Source organism: Thalassophryne amazonica, chromosome 9 (genome assembly GCF_902500255.1).
Source record: "Thalassophryne amazonica chromosome 9, fThaAma1.1, whole genome shotgun sequence".
Classification (NCBI taxonomy): domain Eukaryota; kingdom Metazoa; phylum Chordata; class Actinopteri; order Batrachoidiformes; family Batrachoididae; genus Thalassophryne; species Thalassophryne amazonica.
In genome coordinates, this window is record NC_047111.1 from 60,908,488 (window position 1) to 60,921,345 (window position 12,858).

General features: G+C 44.1%; 1 protein-coding gene across 1 annotated transcript in view; it reads right to left on the reverse strand.

Annotated features, from left to right (window-relative positions):
• Positions 1–7,209, reverse strand: part of LOC117517240 (methyltransferase-like protein 27) — a 34,265-nt gene extending 27,056 nt beyond the window's left edge. The window contains exon 1 of the mRNA XM_034178182.1: positions 6,924–7,209. The gene's annotated coding sequence lies outside the window, so the exon portion shown is untranslated. The remainder of the gene's footprint in view (positions 1–6,923) is intronic.
• Positions 7,210–12,858: the final 5,649 nt, after the last annotated feature.

A 12,858-nucleotide genomic window follows, 5' to 3' on the forward strand; every position in this document is an offset into this window, starting at 1 on the left:
GCCAGAGACTCGACCTTGTGACCAGACGGGTGAGATCGACGTTTGGAGAACCATCTCATCATCATGGACGCAGAGACCATACCAGGTTTGATGCCATGGTCTGTGAAAGAGGAGGGGGTGAGGTCTCACGCTCGTCAGCACACTTCCTGAGGTACTTTAGGTTTTGTGACTAACATGAGTACAGTCAGTAAATGTGGTGTCCCTCACACCTTATTATATTGAGCTGTTATGTTAGTCGTTTAATCAGCTTCCACTGGAGTGGAGAATTGAACTGGGTGTTCCATGCCTGCAGGGTGGGAAGCTGATTGGTGATTAAGCCAGGAAGTGTTTGCTGTTTATGTACACCTTTGAGTGGTCTCTCTGTGTGTGGAGTGGTGGACTCACATGATGGTTTCTTCTTTCACAGACTCGGTTGGTCGCGGCCACCTGGGGGGTGTCGGCGGGGTCCTTGGGTCCGAACTGTTCTGGCTCCGGACCGTTTGTGCTGCTGGGAGCGCACCATCTTTCCACCTCGCCAGACCGCGCACTTATTTGTTCTGCACATCACTGTTATGTTATTAAATTCTGTTATCCTTTGTACCGTGCTCTGCTTATTTTATACTGGGTCTTACTTCAAACGCTGGTCGGTTCTCCGCCCGTGTCCGACACATAACAGAAAGTTCAATAAGTGGACTGATATGTTAAACATGGTGCGAATGCCATGTGAAAGACTAAAGTAAGATAATTTTTACCGAACAAGTAGTAGACTTTTTTGTTTTGTATATTGTTCTGCAAGCCACTTTTAATTACAAATTCATCCGCATACCACCTGAGTTTTCATTATCCTTCATTTGTTTGGCATTTTTTGTTGAAAATTTAGCAGGTGAACACTGCGTGTGTTTAAAACAATATTGTGGCGCTCTTAATTCATAATGTGAAGTAAAACAGAGCATGCCATGTAAAAGAAACAGTTTTATTTTTGCTTAATAAACTGTACTATGTAGTCAAAGACTATATTTAGTTTCTTTGTGTGTATTATCATATTTGATATTGGAGTAATCCAGAAGTACTGAAAGTAATCAAATTACATTACTTTAATATTATGGTACTTGGATTACGTTACTGACTACATTTTTCAACAGGTAACTAGTAACTGTATCGGAATACATTTTTAAAGTAACCCTCCCAACCCTGCTAATAGATTCATGGGCTGAAGGTAATTTCTTAGACACTAAGGTGGTTACTGAAGTGCATATCCCAGTGGTGGAACGTGACATGCCCTTTTCAGTGCACACCCTGGACAGCACATGTCTACCGGCTATCACTCACCAAACCACACCTGTCATGCTAGTGGTGTCAAGGAATCATTGTGAAACCATCCTGTTTAATGTTTATTCTTCGTCCTCTCCTATGGTGTTAGGGCCCTCCTGGCTCTCACGAAACAATCTGAATTTTGATTGGCCAGCTGGAAAGTGACCCGGTGGAGCAAAGCCTGCCACCACCAGTGTTTACGGTCCTCTGAACCCTCCCCAGTCTGGCTGCCATAGAGTCTGTAGAGATACCCCTGGACCTCACCTCCATTCCAGAGTGCTACCATGACTTGGGCGAGGTATTAAATTAATCAAGCGCACATTCTCTTCCTCTACACCAGGGGTGGGCAACGAGGGCTGAGACACTGCAGGTTTTCCTTGCAACCAATCACCTCACCAGGTGGGTTGCTGATGAGCTTCTCCCCTGCACATAAACACCTGGTCATCAATGAAATCACCTACTGAGACACCTGAACATTATGAAAATCACCTGTGAAGGTGACTGGTAGCAAGGAAAACCTGCAATGTCTCGGCCCTTTATGGCACATGATTGCCCACCCCTGCTCTAACACTGACCATATGATTGCTCCTGTTGTGAAAGTGTAATGACACGGACCCACAACAGGGGGCGCAAATGAACGGACATAGAAGGAGTCAAATTTGAACCACTTTACTGTTGTGAATGCCACAACCATACACAGCAGATTATAGAATGATACAAAGTCAATGGATAAAGGTGTCGTGTGGGCAGGCTCGACGATAGGAGATGTCCGTCTAAGAAGAACCGGAACCACACGATTTCCTCTGCCACCGACCCCGAAGGATACTGGAGCCGCCAGTCCCAAATCCCCCAGGTGGCCACCGTCTCCGCGTGTCGGATCTGGTACTGCTGGCGAAGAGAGCAAAGACAGTCAAGTGTGGGTGTGTGTACACCCAGTAACAACGACGGTGGGAATTCCCACCTCCACCTCAAATCACACACTCGTGCAGCTCCTGTTTCAGCACTTATCTGGAAAGAGTGAGAGGCGAAGACGTCGGCACTCTCACAAACCACCAATCAGCGGACAAGGATCCACAGGAAAGCGGCTGCAAAAAGAGGTCAGACTAAGATACAGTTTAGTTTATGGCTGAGAATATTACCTCCTTAGAAGAACGATATCTCGGTGACGTGGTGGAGGTGTCATCCTGCTTTTATCTGGGGTGAAGTGCAGATGATTGGTGACAGCTGTCATAGTTGATGAGTGACAGCTGTCACCTCGGCTGTTCCTGTGAGGCGGCAGCGCCCTCTCATGCCTGAAGCCCGCACTTCAGGCAAAAAAAAAAATTGCCTAGGTTTTTTCAATAGGCCGCAACCTTAAATATCACTCCAAATTTTTTTCAGTGCAGTTGTATCCCCAAGGTATGAGGGTAAACTGTGAACAAATTTTCTAAGAAAGAAAACAAATTGTAAGAGAGGCTCAGTGAGACTCAGTATACCTGATACAATGGGGGAGGTGATAGTCTAGTGGCTAAGGTGCTGGGCTTGAGTCCAGAAGATCATGGGTTCAAATCCCCACCTGACTGGAAAATCACTAAGGGCCCTTGGGCAAGGCCTTTAATCCCCCATTGCTCCCGGTGTGTAGTGAGCGCCTTGTATGGCAGCACCCTGACATCGGGGTGAATGTGAGGCATAACTGTAAAGCGCTTTGAGCGTCTGATTCAGATGGAAAAGCTCTATATAAATGCAGTCCATTTACAATGGTCCGTAAAGGAGGGTCATCCAGTCGTTTATGAATTTTAGGTAAACCATAAAATAATGTGCAACTGGGGTGGTCACTGAAAAACCTTTTCTCTTTCTGTAATCCAGCCTCTCTTATGAGATGCATCAATAAATACATGAATCATAGTGTATATGCTAGAAGTAGGATTAGAAAGTAGAGGCTGGTAGCGTTTTTCATCATTTAGCAGTTTCAAAATACCACATTCATAATTCTCTAACCCTAAAACAACAACTGCACCCCCTTTATCGGCAGGGTGAATAATAATGTCCTGTCTAGATTCTAAAGAGCGTAACACATCCAATTCACTTCTTGTCATATTTTTATTTTTAGATGGGGATAACGCACCAGTTTGGCCAAATCCAGCTCATCTAAACTGTCTGAAAAGTCACTATAGTAGGATTTAAATTGAAAGAAGGCGCCCTGATTGTTGGGAAAGTGTCAGTACACAGACCCACAACAGGGGCGCAAATGACGGACAATGACGAAAGGTCAAATAACAAGGCTTTACTGTTGTGAAAACGCACAACAAATACAACAAATCACAATTTCGGTCTCAAGTTAAATTCCAACGGTGTCGTGTGGGCAGGCTCGACGATAGGAGACGTCTGTCCAAGACGAACCGGAACCACCCGATTTCCTCTGCCACCGAACCCCGGGAATACTGGAACCGCCAAGTCCCGAACTCCCAGGTGGTCTCTTGCCTCCGCTCGTCGGATCCGGTACTGCTGGCGAGGAACAGACACAGTCAGACGTGGTGCGGCTGCACCCACAACACGTGGGGTGGAAAACACCACCTCCACCTCTAATCAGAAAACAACACTGTCTAGTAACTAGGATACTTATCAAATACGTTCCTTTCACAAATGATGAAGGGCTGGCTGAGTTCGTTACCTCCTTGGTAGAGCGATATCTCGGCAAATGAGGTGGAGATGCCGTCCTGCTGATATACCTCCTCAGTGAGTGGGATCAGCTGTCTCCAGTGATAGATGACAGCTGTCATCCTGGCTGCTCCCGTAAGGTGGCAGCGCCCTCCGGTGCCTGGAGCCCGCACTCCAGGCAGGGCGCCCTCTGGTGGTGGTGGGCCAGCAGTACCTCCTCTTCAGCGGCCCACACAACACTGATTTCTTTTTGAAAGGGGTCACTTCGCTAAAAAGAGCTTTGGGGAACTGGGGACACCAATTGTTGAAGTTTGTAGGTGGAATTCCTTCCCATTATTGCTTGATGTACGACTTCAGTTGTTCAACAGTCCGGGGTCTCAGTTGTCGTATTTTGCGCCACATATTTTGGCGACAGGTCTGGACTGCAGGCAGGCCAGTCTAGTACCCGCACTCTTGTAACACGTGCAGAATGTGGCTTGGCATTGTCTTGCTGACATAAGCAGGGACGTCCCTGAAAACAATGTTGCTTGGATGGCAGCATGTGTTGCTCCAAAACCTGGATGTACCTTTCAGCATTGATGGTGCCATCACAGAGGTGTAAGTTGCCCATGCACGGGCACTAACACAGCCCCATACCATCACAGATGCTGGCTTTTGAACTTTGTGCTGGTAACAATCTGGATGGTCTTTTTCCTCTTTTGTCCAGAGGACATGACGTCCATGATTTCCAAAAACAATTTGAAATGTGAATTCATCAGACCACAGCACGCTTTTCCACTTTGCGTCTGTCCATTTCAAATGAGCTCGGGCCCAGAGAAGGTGGTGGCATTTCTGGATGTTGTTGATGTATGGCTTTTGCTTTGCATGGTAGAGTCTTAACTTGTACTTGTAGATGCAGCGACAAACTGTGTTAACTGACAATGGTTTCCTGAAGTGTTCCTGAGCCCACGCGGTAAGATCCTTTACACAATGATGTCGGTTTTAAATGCAGTGCCACCTGAGGGATTGAAGGTCACAGGCATTCAGTGTTGGATTTCGGCCTTGCCGCTTACGTGTAGTTCTCCAGATTCTCTGAATCTTCTGATTATATTATAGACTGTAGATGATGGAATCCCTAAATTCCTTGCAATTGAACATTGAGAAGCATTGTTCTTAAGCTGTTGGACTATTTTTTCATGTAATTGTTCACAAAGTGGTGATCCTCTCCCATCTTTGATTGAGTGTCCTCAGTTTCCAAATGCTTATTGAGTGTTGTTCGAAGGAAAGGTGATGCAACACAGTAGTAAACATACCACTGTACCAGCTTTTTTGAAACGTGTTGCAGGCATTCATTTCAAAATGAGCAAATATTTGCACAAAAACAATAAAATTGATCAGTTTGAACATTGAATATCTTTGTGGTGTATTCAATTGAATATAGGTTGAAGAGGATTTGCAAAGCATTGTATTCTGTTTTATTTACATTTTATGGTGCATTTACACATAAGCAAGACGCGTTACAGATGTCATTTTTCTGTCATTTGTGGACACATTCCTGACATTCTTAACGCGACTTAACGCATCTGAATAGGTTTCTTAATAGTGCGTGTTAGTGCTTAATATTCTTGATATTCGTGGAGCATGTTTTTGCCTGTCAAAAAATCTTCCACGAATGTCACACACCACCCTCATTTGTCTCACGTCGTGGAGGTTGCAACTGAGCGTGTTGATGCCGTCTTGATGAGTATGATTCTTAATAGAACGTGACAACGTTCGTAGTGGTTCCTGTGATGGTTCTTGGAGCCAAAACTGTCACGCGTTATTACGAAGTGACACGGAAACGGTCAAGTTTTGACACGACTTGTAACATGGCGTCGCATTTTCACTGCGTGCCACGACAAATCAGTTTTCTATCACGTGCGCATAATTAAACTCGGCTCCACAGCATTCAGTTTGATGCAAGAGGAACAGTGATGTGAAGTCAGCCAAGTGTCGTTCCACAGTTCCTGCTGAAGCTCCTCAGGACGCTCCTGCAGGTGTTCCACCTGCTGTTGTAGCCGATGAGCGGGAGAACGAGTCTGAACCAGAGGAACCAGAGGACACTCACGTGCAGCCAGACATCTCTGCACCTCCTCCAGTCCGGCGGAGGAAGAAGCGTAGGAAGAAGCGTGCACTCAAATAACCCTGCTGCACCGCATTCCATTTGATTGCTGACACCAAGTCGGCTAAAAGTCTCATTTCAGTGCTCTTCAGCACGCTCCTGCAGGTGTTCCACCTGCTGCATGTGCCTGATGTTTGGGAAAATGCACGAGATGAGAGCCGCATGAAGCCACACACTTGGCTCTGTCCGTCTTCTCCTCCTCCTCCTCTCTGCACCACTCCATGGCACAGAGCCCAACTACGCATGCAGTCAGAAAGTTCTGAAAAACTGGAGCGATCTGAATTGTTAACGGTTGGATGAATATGGGTGTGTGTGGAGACAATTCACCTCGTTCACAACGTGACAGAACTTAACGATGCGCTGTTGCGTGCTATTGCGCGTAACAGCGCGCAACAACGCGGAACAACATTCCTGACCGTGCATAATGGTTCCTGGTAATTCTCCAGCAACACGTGCCATTAATCGTAACGTGTGGTAACAGGTTGCAGCAGTTCCTGAGGAGACTTGACGCCTCTGCCCCAAATCATCACATTCGTGATCAGCGGCCAAGAATGTATACTTCATGGCATTCGTGACTTGTCATGTGTAAACGCAACATTACACAACGTCCCAACTTCATTGGAATTGGGGTTGTAACTTCTTCAATAATCATGTTTCTTTATTATTAGACTTCCCTCTAGTGCCCATCTTTGTGTGCTAACATTCCTTAGACTACTTTTGTTAATTTTTACACACTTTCTGTCATCAGTACTGCCTTAAAGAGCTGGTTTGAATTGATTTTTTACGAGCTACTTTTTTTCCAACAGTGGCAACAGTGTTCATATCATTCTGTGTCATAGTAGTAATCAAGAAGTACCTGTAAATCCTCGTCTGTGGAGAGTCTCCTGCCTTGGGTTTCTTTTACAAACACACCAGCTAACGTGCATAATATATGTGATCATTTGCTCTTTGAGTCATCATTCAGTGAAAATGTGATTGGTTGAAACACATTCCTTTCTGGAACGAGTTTGGTGTCACTGGCCTGAGGCTTTACAAGCTGATAAGAGGCTGCTGAAATGTTTACAGACTTAAATCCATTTTCTAAACCCGTTTATTCCAGTTAAGGGTCACAGGAGGCTGGAGTCTATCCCACCAGTCATTGGTCGAGAGGCAGAGTTAGACTGTACTCTGTTATTGTTCAAATAAAGAAGTGAGCTTCTGTCCCACTGCAGAGGTGTACACTGCAAAGCTAAAGGCTGCATTCACATGTTGGCTGTAAGCAGTGGTGTAGTGGTCCCTAGAGAAGTGGGTATACGCTCAATTTTCACCTTTTTTTTAAAGTAGTCCAGAAAAACACCTTGTTTTAGAAACAGTGACATGTAAGACACTACTCTATTTAGTTTACCCCAAAATCCATAATTTCTACTTGCTCACTATTATAAAATTATCATGACTTGATTTGGAGCAGTTTGTACTTATTACTGGTCACACAAGCAGCCTGGATGAATGTAAAATGTATTTATCATGAGTAGGGCTGCAGCTATCGATTATTTTAGTAATCGAGTATTCTATCGATTATTCTGGCGATTAATCGAGTAATCGGATAAACAGAACTTTTGTGTTTTAAATCATTAACAGTCCAGGGCTCTTCCTAAGTAATGGCAAAATGTCACTGCATCATCACGGAGATTGTCAAATTCAGTGTATCCCTTTCTGTTTTCCTGGGTAATTATTTATTTTTTCACATCTTTACAGGTTTTGGCTCTTTCCTGTTGTCAGGAGCTCAACGAAAGTTGGGCCAAAGTCTTGACATTTTGCTGAAATGGCGATGGGTTGTGGCTTTCTGTTTTTCGTTTTCCCCAACTTGTAAAATTTAACCATTTTTATTCATTTATTTATTGATTTGTCAAGGTGGTGTACTGGGTCCCTGCATGAATTTTTTTCAGTTGGAAGTTCAACATGCAGCCTCGCAGTCACTGGTTTTATTTATTATTATTTTATTTGAGTTCCCGTGTTTGTGAAGCATTGTGTGTTGTCCAAAAAAGCGAAATTAAAAAGCGAAACACTCATTGCAAGTCACACAGAAGAAAAAATGGACTTCTTCCAGAGACTGTCTGTGGCCGGGACGGAGCTGTGTGAGGGCAGCGCTGAGCCGCTCACACCGGCCAGAGAGCAGCCGGCCGCCGCGCGTAGACGGACGAAACTGTATTAAAAAAACAACAAAAAAAAACAAACAAACACACTGCTTTGCTTTAAATGCACAGTAAGCTATTTCAGATGATCAGCGTGGACCGTCTTTTTCCTAAAAGGCTTTATTTCCCTCTGTTTGTCGCATTGGAAAGCTGTAGCTTTTGAGCTAATTTGATTAGCGCTTGCTCTACTTATTCTTCTGTTTGTTTTTCTGGGAACATTACAGCGCCACGCACAGGCCTGGCATATGTACTACAATGTTAAACGAAGCTTCGAGGCACAGAAATTGTCTCCAACATTTTTTGTAATCGAATTATTCGAATTACTCTACTAATTGTTTCAGCCCTAATCATGAGGTAAACATGGTGTTTCATTTATTTTTTTTGAACATTTATTTAAATAAAATGCTTCAAATCTGAAGTTCACAATGCATCCTTGTTCATATTTCATCTTAAATAAAACACTCAAATCATTCTCTTCCACACATCAAAACCAATCAGATAAACTCAAAGTGCACTGTCATAAAACTGAAATGCACAACCTGGCCTCACGGCAAGTCGTGATTCAGCAGCACGAAATATACATTAATCTATTGGTTTGTGATACTGTCACGAAAAGCGCCTCATTTTCATCACGGCAGCACAAATTCATTCTAATTCATTCCAGGATGGCTGCACGAAGTGAAGTGGGGGGGGGTATGGTTAGGGTGGGGGAAGATTAGGTTATGGTTAAAGTTAGGGTCAAAAGGTAGGAGTAGAGTTAGGAATAGTGAGTTTAAAAACAAAAACCCCCGTTATGAAAATTTGACTCATTTCGTCACAGGAGCACACACAAATAAAACCAAAAAACAACAACAACAACAACAAAAAAGTGACACTGGGCTGAAACACATTATTTGGTTTTCAATAGCTGAACACTATTTTAGAATACTTCTTTATATATATATATATATATATATATATATATGTATGTGGTCTGTTAGAAAAGTATCCGACCTTTTTCAAAAACCTGATGGATTTGAATCACGTGTGCTTGCATGAGCCAACTGAACCTTCGTGCGCATGCGTGAGTTTTTTCACGCCTGTCGATTGCGTCATTTGCTTGTAAGCAGCCTTTGTGTGAGGATGGGTGTAGTCTCTCGTCGTTTTTTTCTTTGCAAGGAAAATGGCAGAAAAACTGGAGCAGCACGACTGCATCAAATTTTGCCAGAAACTGGGCGAGAACCAGGTGGAAACCATTCGGGTTATTCAGATGGCTTTCGGTGGTGATCCTATGGGCATCACACAGATTAAGGAGCGGTACAACCGGTTTAAAGACGTCCGCAAAACGGTGGAGAGCGAGCCGCGCTCCAGTCAGCCATCAACATGCTGAAATGACCAGATCATCTCCAAAGTGAACGCTGTGGTGATGTGGGACCGTCGTGTGACTATCCGAGAAATTGTGGAAGAAGTGGACATCAGCACTTTTTTGGCACATTCCACTGTGACAGAAGATTTGGCCATGAAAAGAGTGGCGGCGAAATTCATGCCGATGGCTTCGGCACAAAGCTGATGGCGGAGCAAAAGCGCCACCATTTTGAATTCTCACAGGACATGCTGGACTCCGAAAAAACTATTCGAGAGCAAAAGCGCCACTGTGTTGAAGCCTCACAGGACATGTTGTGACATGCTCACCTCTTCCACAATTTCTCGGATAGTCACACGACTGAAAAGCCACCAAAAGCCGTCTGAATCTTCCGAATGGTGGAAGAGGTGGGCATCATTTTTCAGAGTCCAGCATGTCCTGTGAGAATGCCGATGGCTTCGGCATGAAGCTGATGGTGAAGAAAAAGCGCCACCGTGTTGAAGCCTTACAGGACATGTTGTGACATGCTCACCTCTTCCACAATTTCTCAGATAGTCACACGAGTGAAAAGCCACCGAAAGCCGTCTGAATCTTCCGAAGGGTATCATGCAGCAGTCTCTTATTAACATGACGAAAAGCATAAAATTTTACAACATTTTTGTAGTATATTATTCATTTACAATTGTCATCATGTGGATTCTCTATGTTGTTTGACTGCAGCGACTCTCTGGCATGTGAGACTGCCATGAGACTGGGTTTGGCTGTAAATGCGGCAAGCACACACTGCAATGATGCTTGTCAAAATTTTCAACTTTGCCGCTTATCGCAGCAAAAAGAACAAAGCAAATGTTGTTTTAGTTTACCGAGGAGGAAAACAGACAACAAGAAATGGATTATTTAAGTGCAGAGAGTCACCTGGTTTAGTCAGGTGAATATAAATAATTTTTGTGATATTACCAACCCAGTCTCACGGCATGTCGTGATTCAGCAGCATGAAATATATACTCAACAAAAATATAAACGCAACACTTTTGGTTTTGCTCCCATTTTGTATGAGATGAACTCAAAGATCTAAACCTTTTTCCACATACACAATATCACCATTTCCCTCAAATATTGTTCACAAACCAGTCGAAATCTGTGATAGTGAGCACTTCTCCTTTGCTGAGATAATCCATCCCACCTCACAGGTGTGCCATACCAAGATGCTGATTAGACACCATGATTAGTGCACAGGTGTGCCTTAGGCTGCCACAATAAAAGGCCACTCTGAAAGGTGCAGTTTTGTTTTATTGGGGGGGATACCAGTCAGTATCTGGTGTGACCACCATTTGCCTCATGCAGTGCAACACATCTCCTTCGCATCATCCGTGAAGAGAACACCTCACCAACGTGCCAAATGGCAGCGAATGTGAGCATTTGCCCACTCAAATCGGTTACGACGACGAACTGGAGTCAGGTCGAGACCCCGATGAGGACGACGAGCATGCAGATGAGCTTCCCTGAGACGGTTTCTGACAGTTTTGTGCAGAAATTCTTTGGTTATGCAAACTGATTGTTTCAGCAGCTGTCCGAGTGGCTGGTCTCAGACGATCTTGGAGGTGAACATGCTGGATGTGGAGGTCCTGGGCTGGTGTGGTTACACGTGGTCTGCGGTTGTGAGGCTGGTTGGATGTAGTGCCAAATTCTCTGAAACGCCTTTGGAGACGGCTTATGGTAGAGAAATGAACATTCAATACACGAGCAACAGCTCTGGTTGACATTCCTGCTGTCAGCATGCCAATTGCACGCTCCCTCAAATCTTGCGACATCTGTGGCATTGTGCTGTGTGATAAAACTGCATCTTTCAGAGTGGCCTTTTATTGTGGGCAGCCTAAGGCACACCTGTGCACTAATCATGGTGTCTAATCAGCATCTTGATATGGCACACCTGTGAGGTGGGATGGATTATCTCAGCAAAGGAGAAGTGCTCACTATCACAGATTTAGACTGGTTGTGAACAATATTTGAGAGAAATGGTGATATTGTATATGTGGAAAAGGTTTTAGATCTTTGAGTTCATCTCATACAAAATGGGAGCAAAACCAAAAGTGTTGCGTTTATATTTTTGTTGAGTGTACATTAATCTATTAGTTTGTGATATTGTCACGCCGCATTTTCGTCATGGCAGCACAAATTCATTCCATGATGGCTGCTTGAAATTAAAAGTGAAGCGGGGGGGGTTCGAGGTGGTTATGGTTAGGGTTGGGGGGGAAGGAGTAGGCTTAGTAATAGTGAATTAAAAAGACTCTGTCACGAAATGATTCAAATTTTCGTGAGATTGGGCTGGATATTACAGAGCGGAATTAATCAGTGACCTCAGAAAACTTAACTTTTTAATCTGGCATCAGTGCAAAGCCTTCCTGTTTTAATTACAGCACTGTGCAAAATGCTAAACTCTGTATATTTCGATTAAGTAAATTGTTGTCCTTGTTAGGACTAAAAATGATGACACCTCATGTCGTCACCTGCCGTCTGCTACTGCACATGACAGGAATTCTGCTATAAGCGCCACTATGGCAGATTTTGTGCTGTCATTATGTGAACATAGGAAAAAGGCGGTGTTATGTGACTGTGCACCACTGAAGAGATCAGAAGGATGATTTTTGTTGACTTAAACACACCGTATGCACAAAATGCATTGACAACAGCATGCGCTGCAAAAATGGTCGCATTTACGTAAAAAACAAACAAAAACCCTTGGTTGCAATTTTCTCACATAATTTTTTGTACTTTTTACTCAGGCAGTTCTCAAGTAGAGTTTAGTTGGCAGAAAGAATCCCCCACCCCCCCCCCCCCCCCCCCCCCAAAAAATTCTTAAGTAAATTGTACTACCAATTTTCTTCAATGGATGCAAAATATACTAACTTGTTGACAGTAAATTTTACTCAAGACAACTTTTGCACATCTACAGTGAGGAAAATAAGTATTTGAACACCCTGCAGTTTTGCAAGTTCTCACACTTAGAAATCATGGAGGGGTCTGAAATTTTCATCTTAGGGCCCTGTCCCACTGCCGTTAGGAGGATTTGCGGATGGAATGCGCACAAAAGTGGCCCGCATCCGCCAAACAACCGCAATAACCGTGTAACATTCCTGTATATGTCGGCCTCCACCTGAACACGTCCGTGATCATCCGCAGAGGCACGCAGGTCCGCAGCCAGGATTTTTGAGCGGCTCAAAAATCCTGGGCTGAGATGAGATGGATGAGATCCGCATCACTGCCTGAACACATACTGA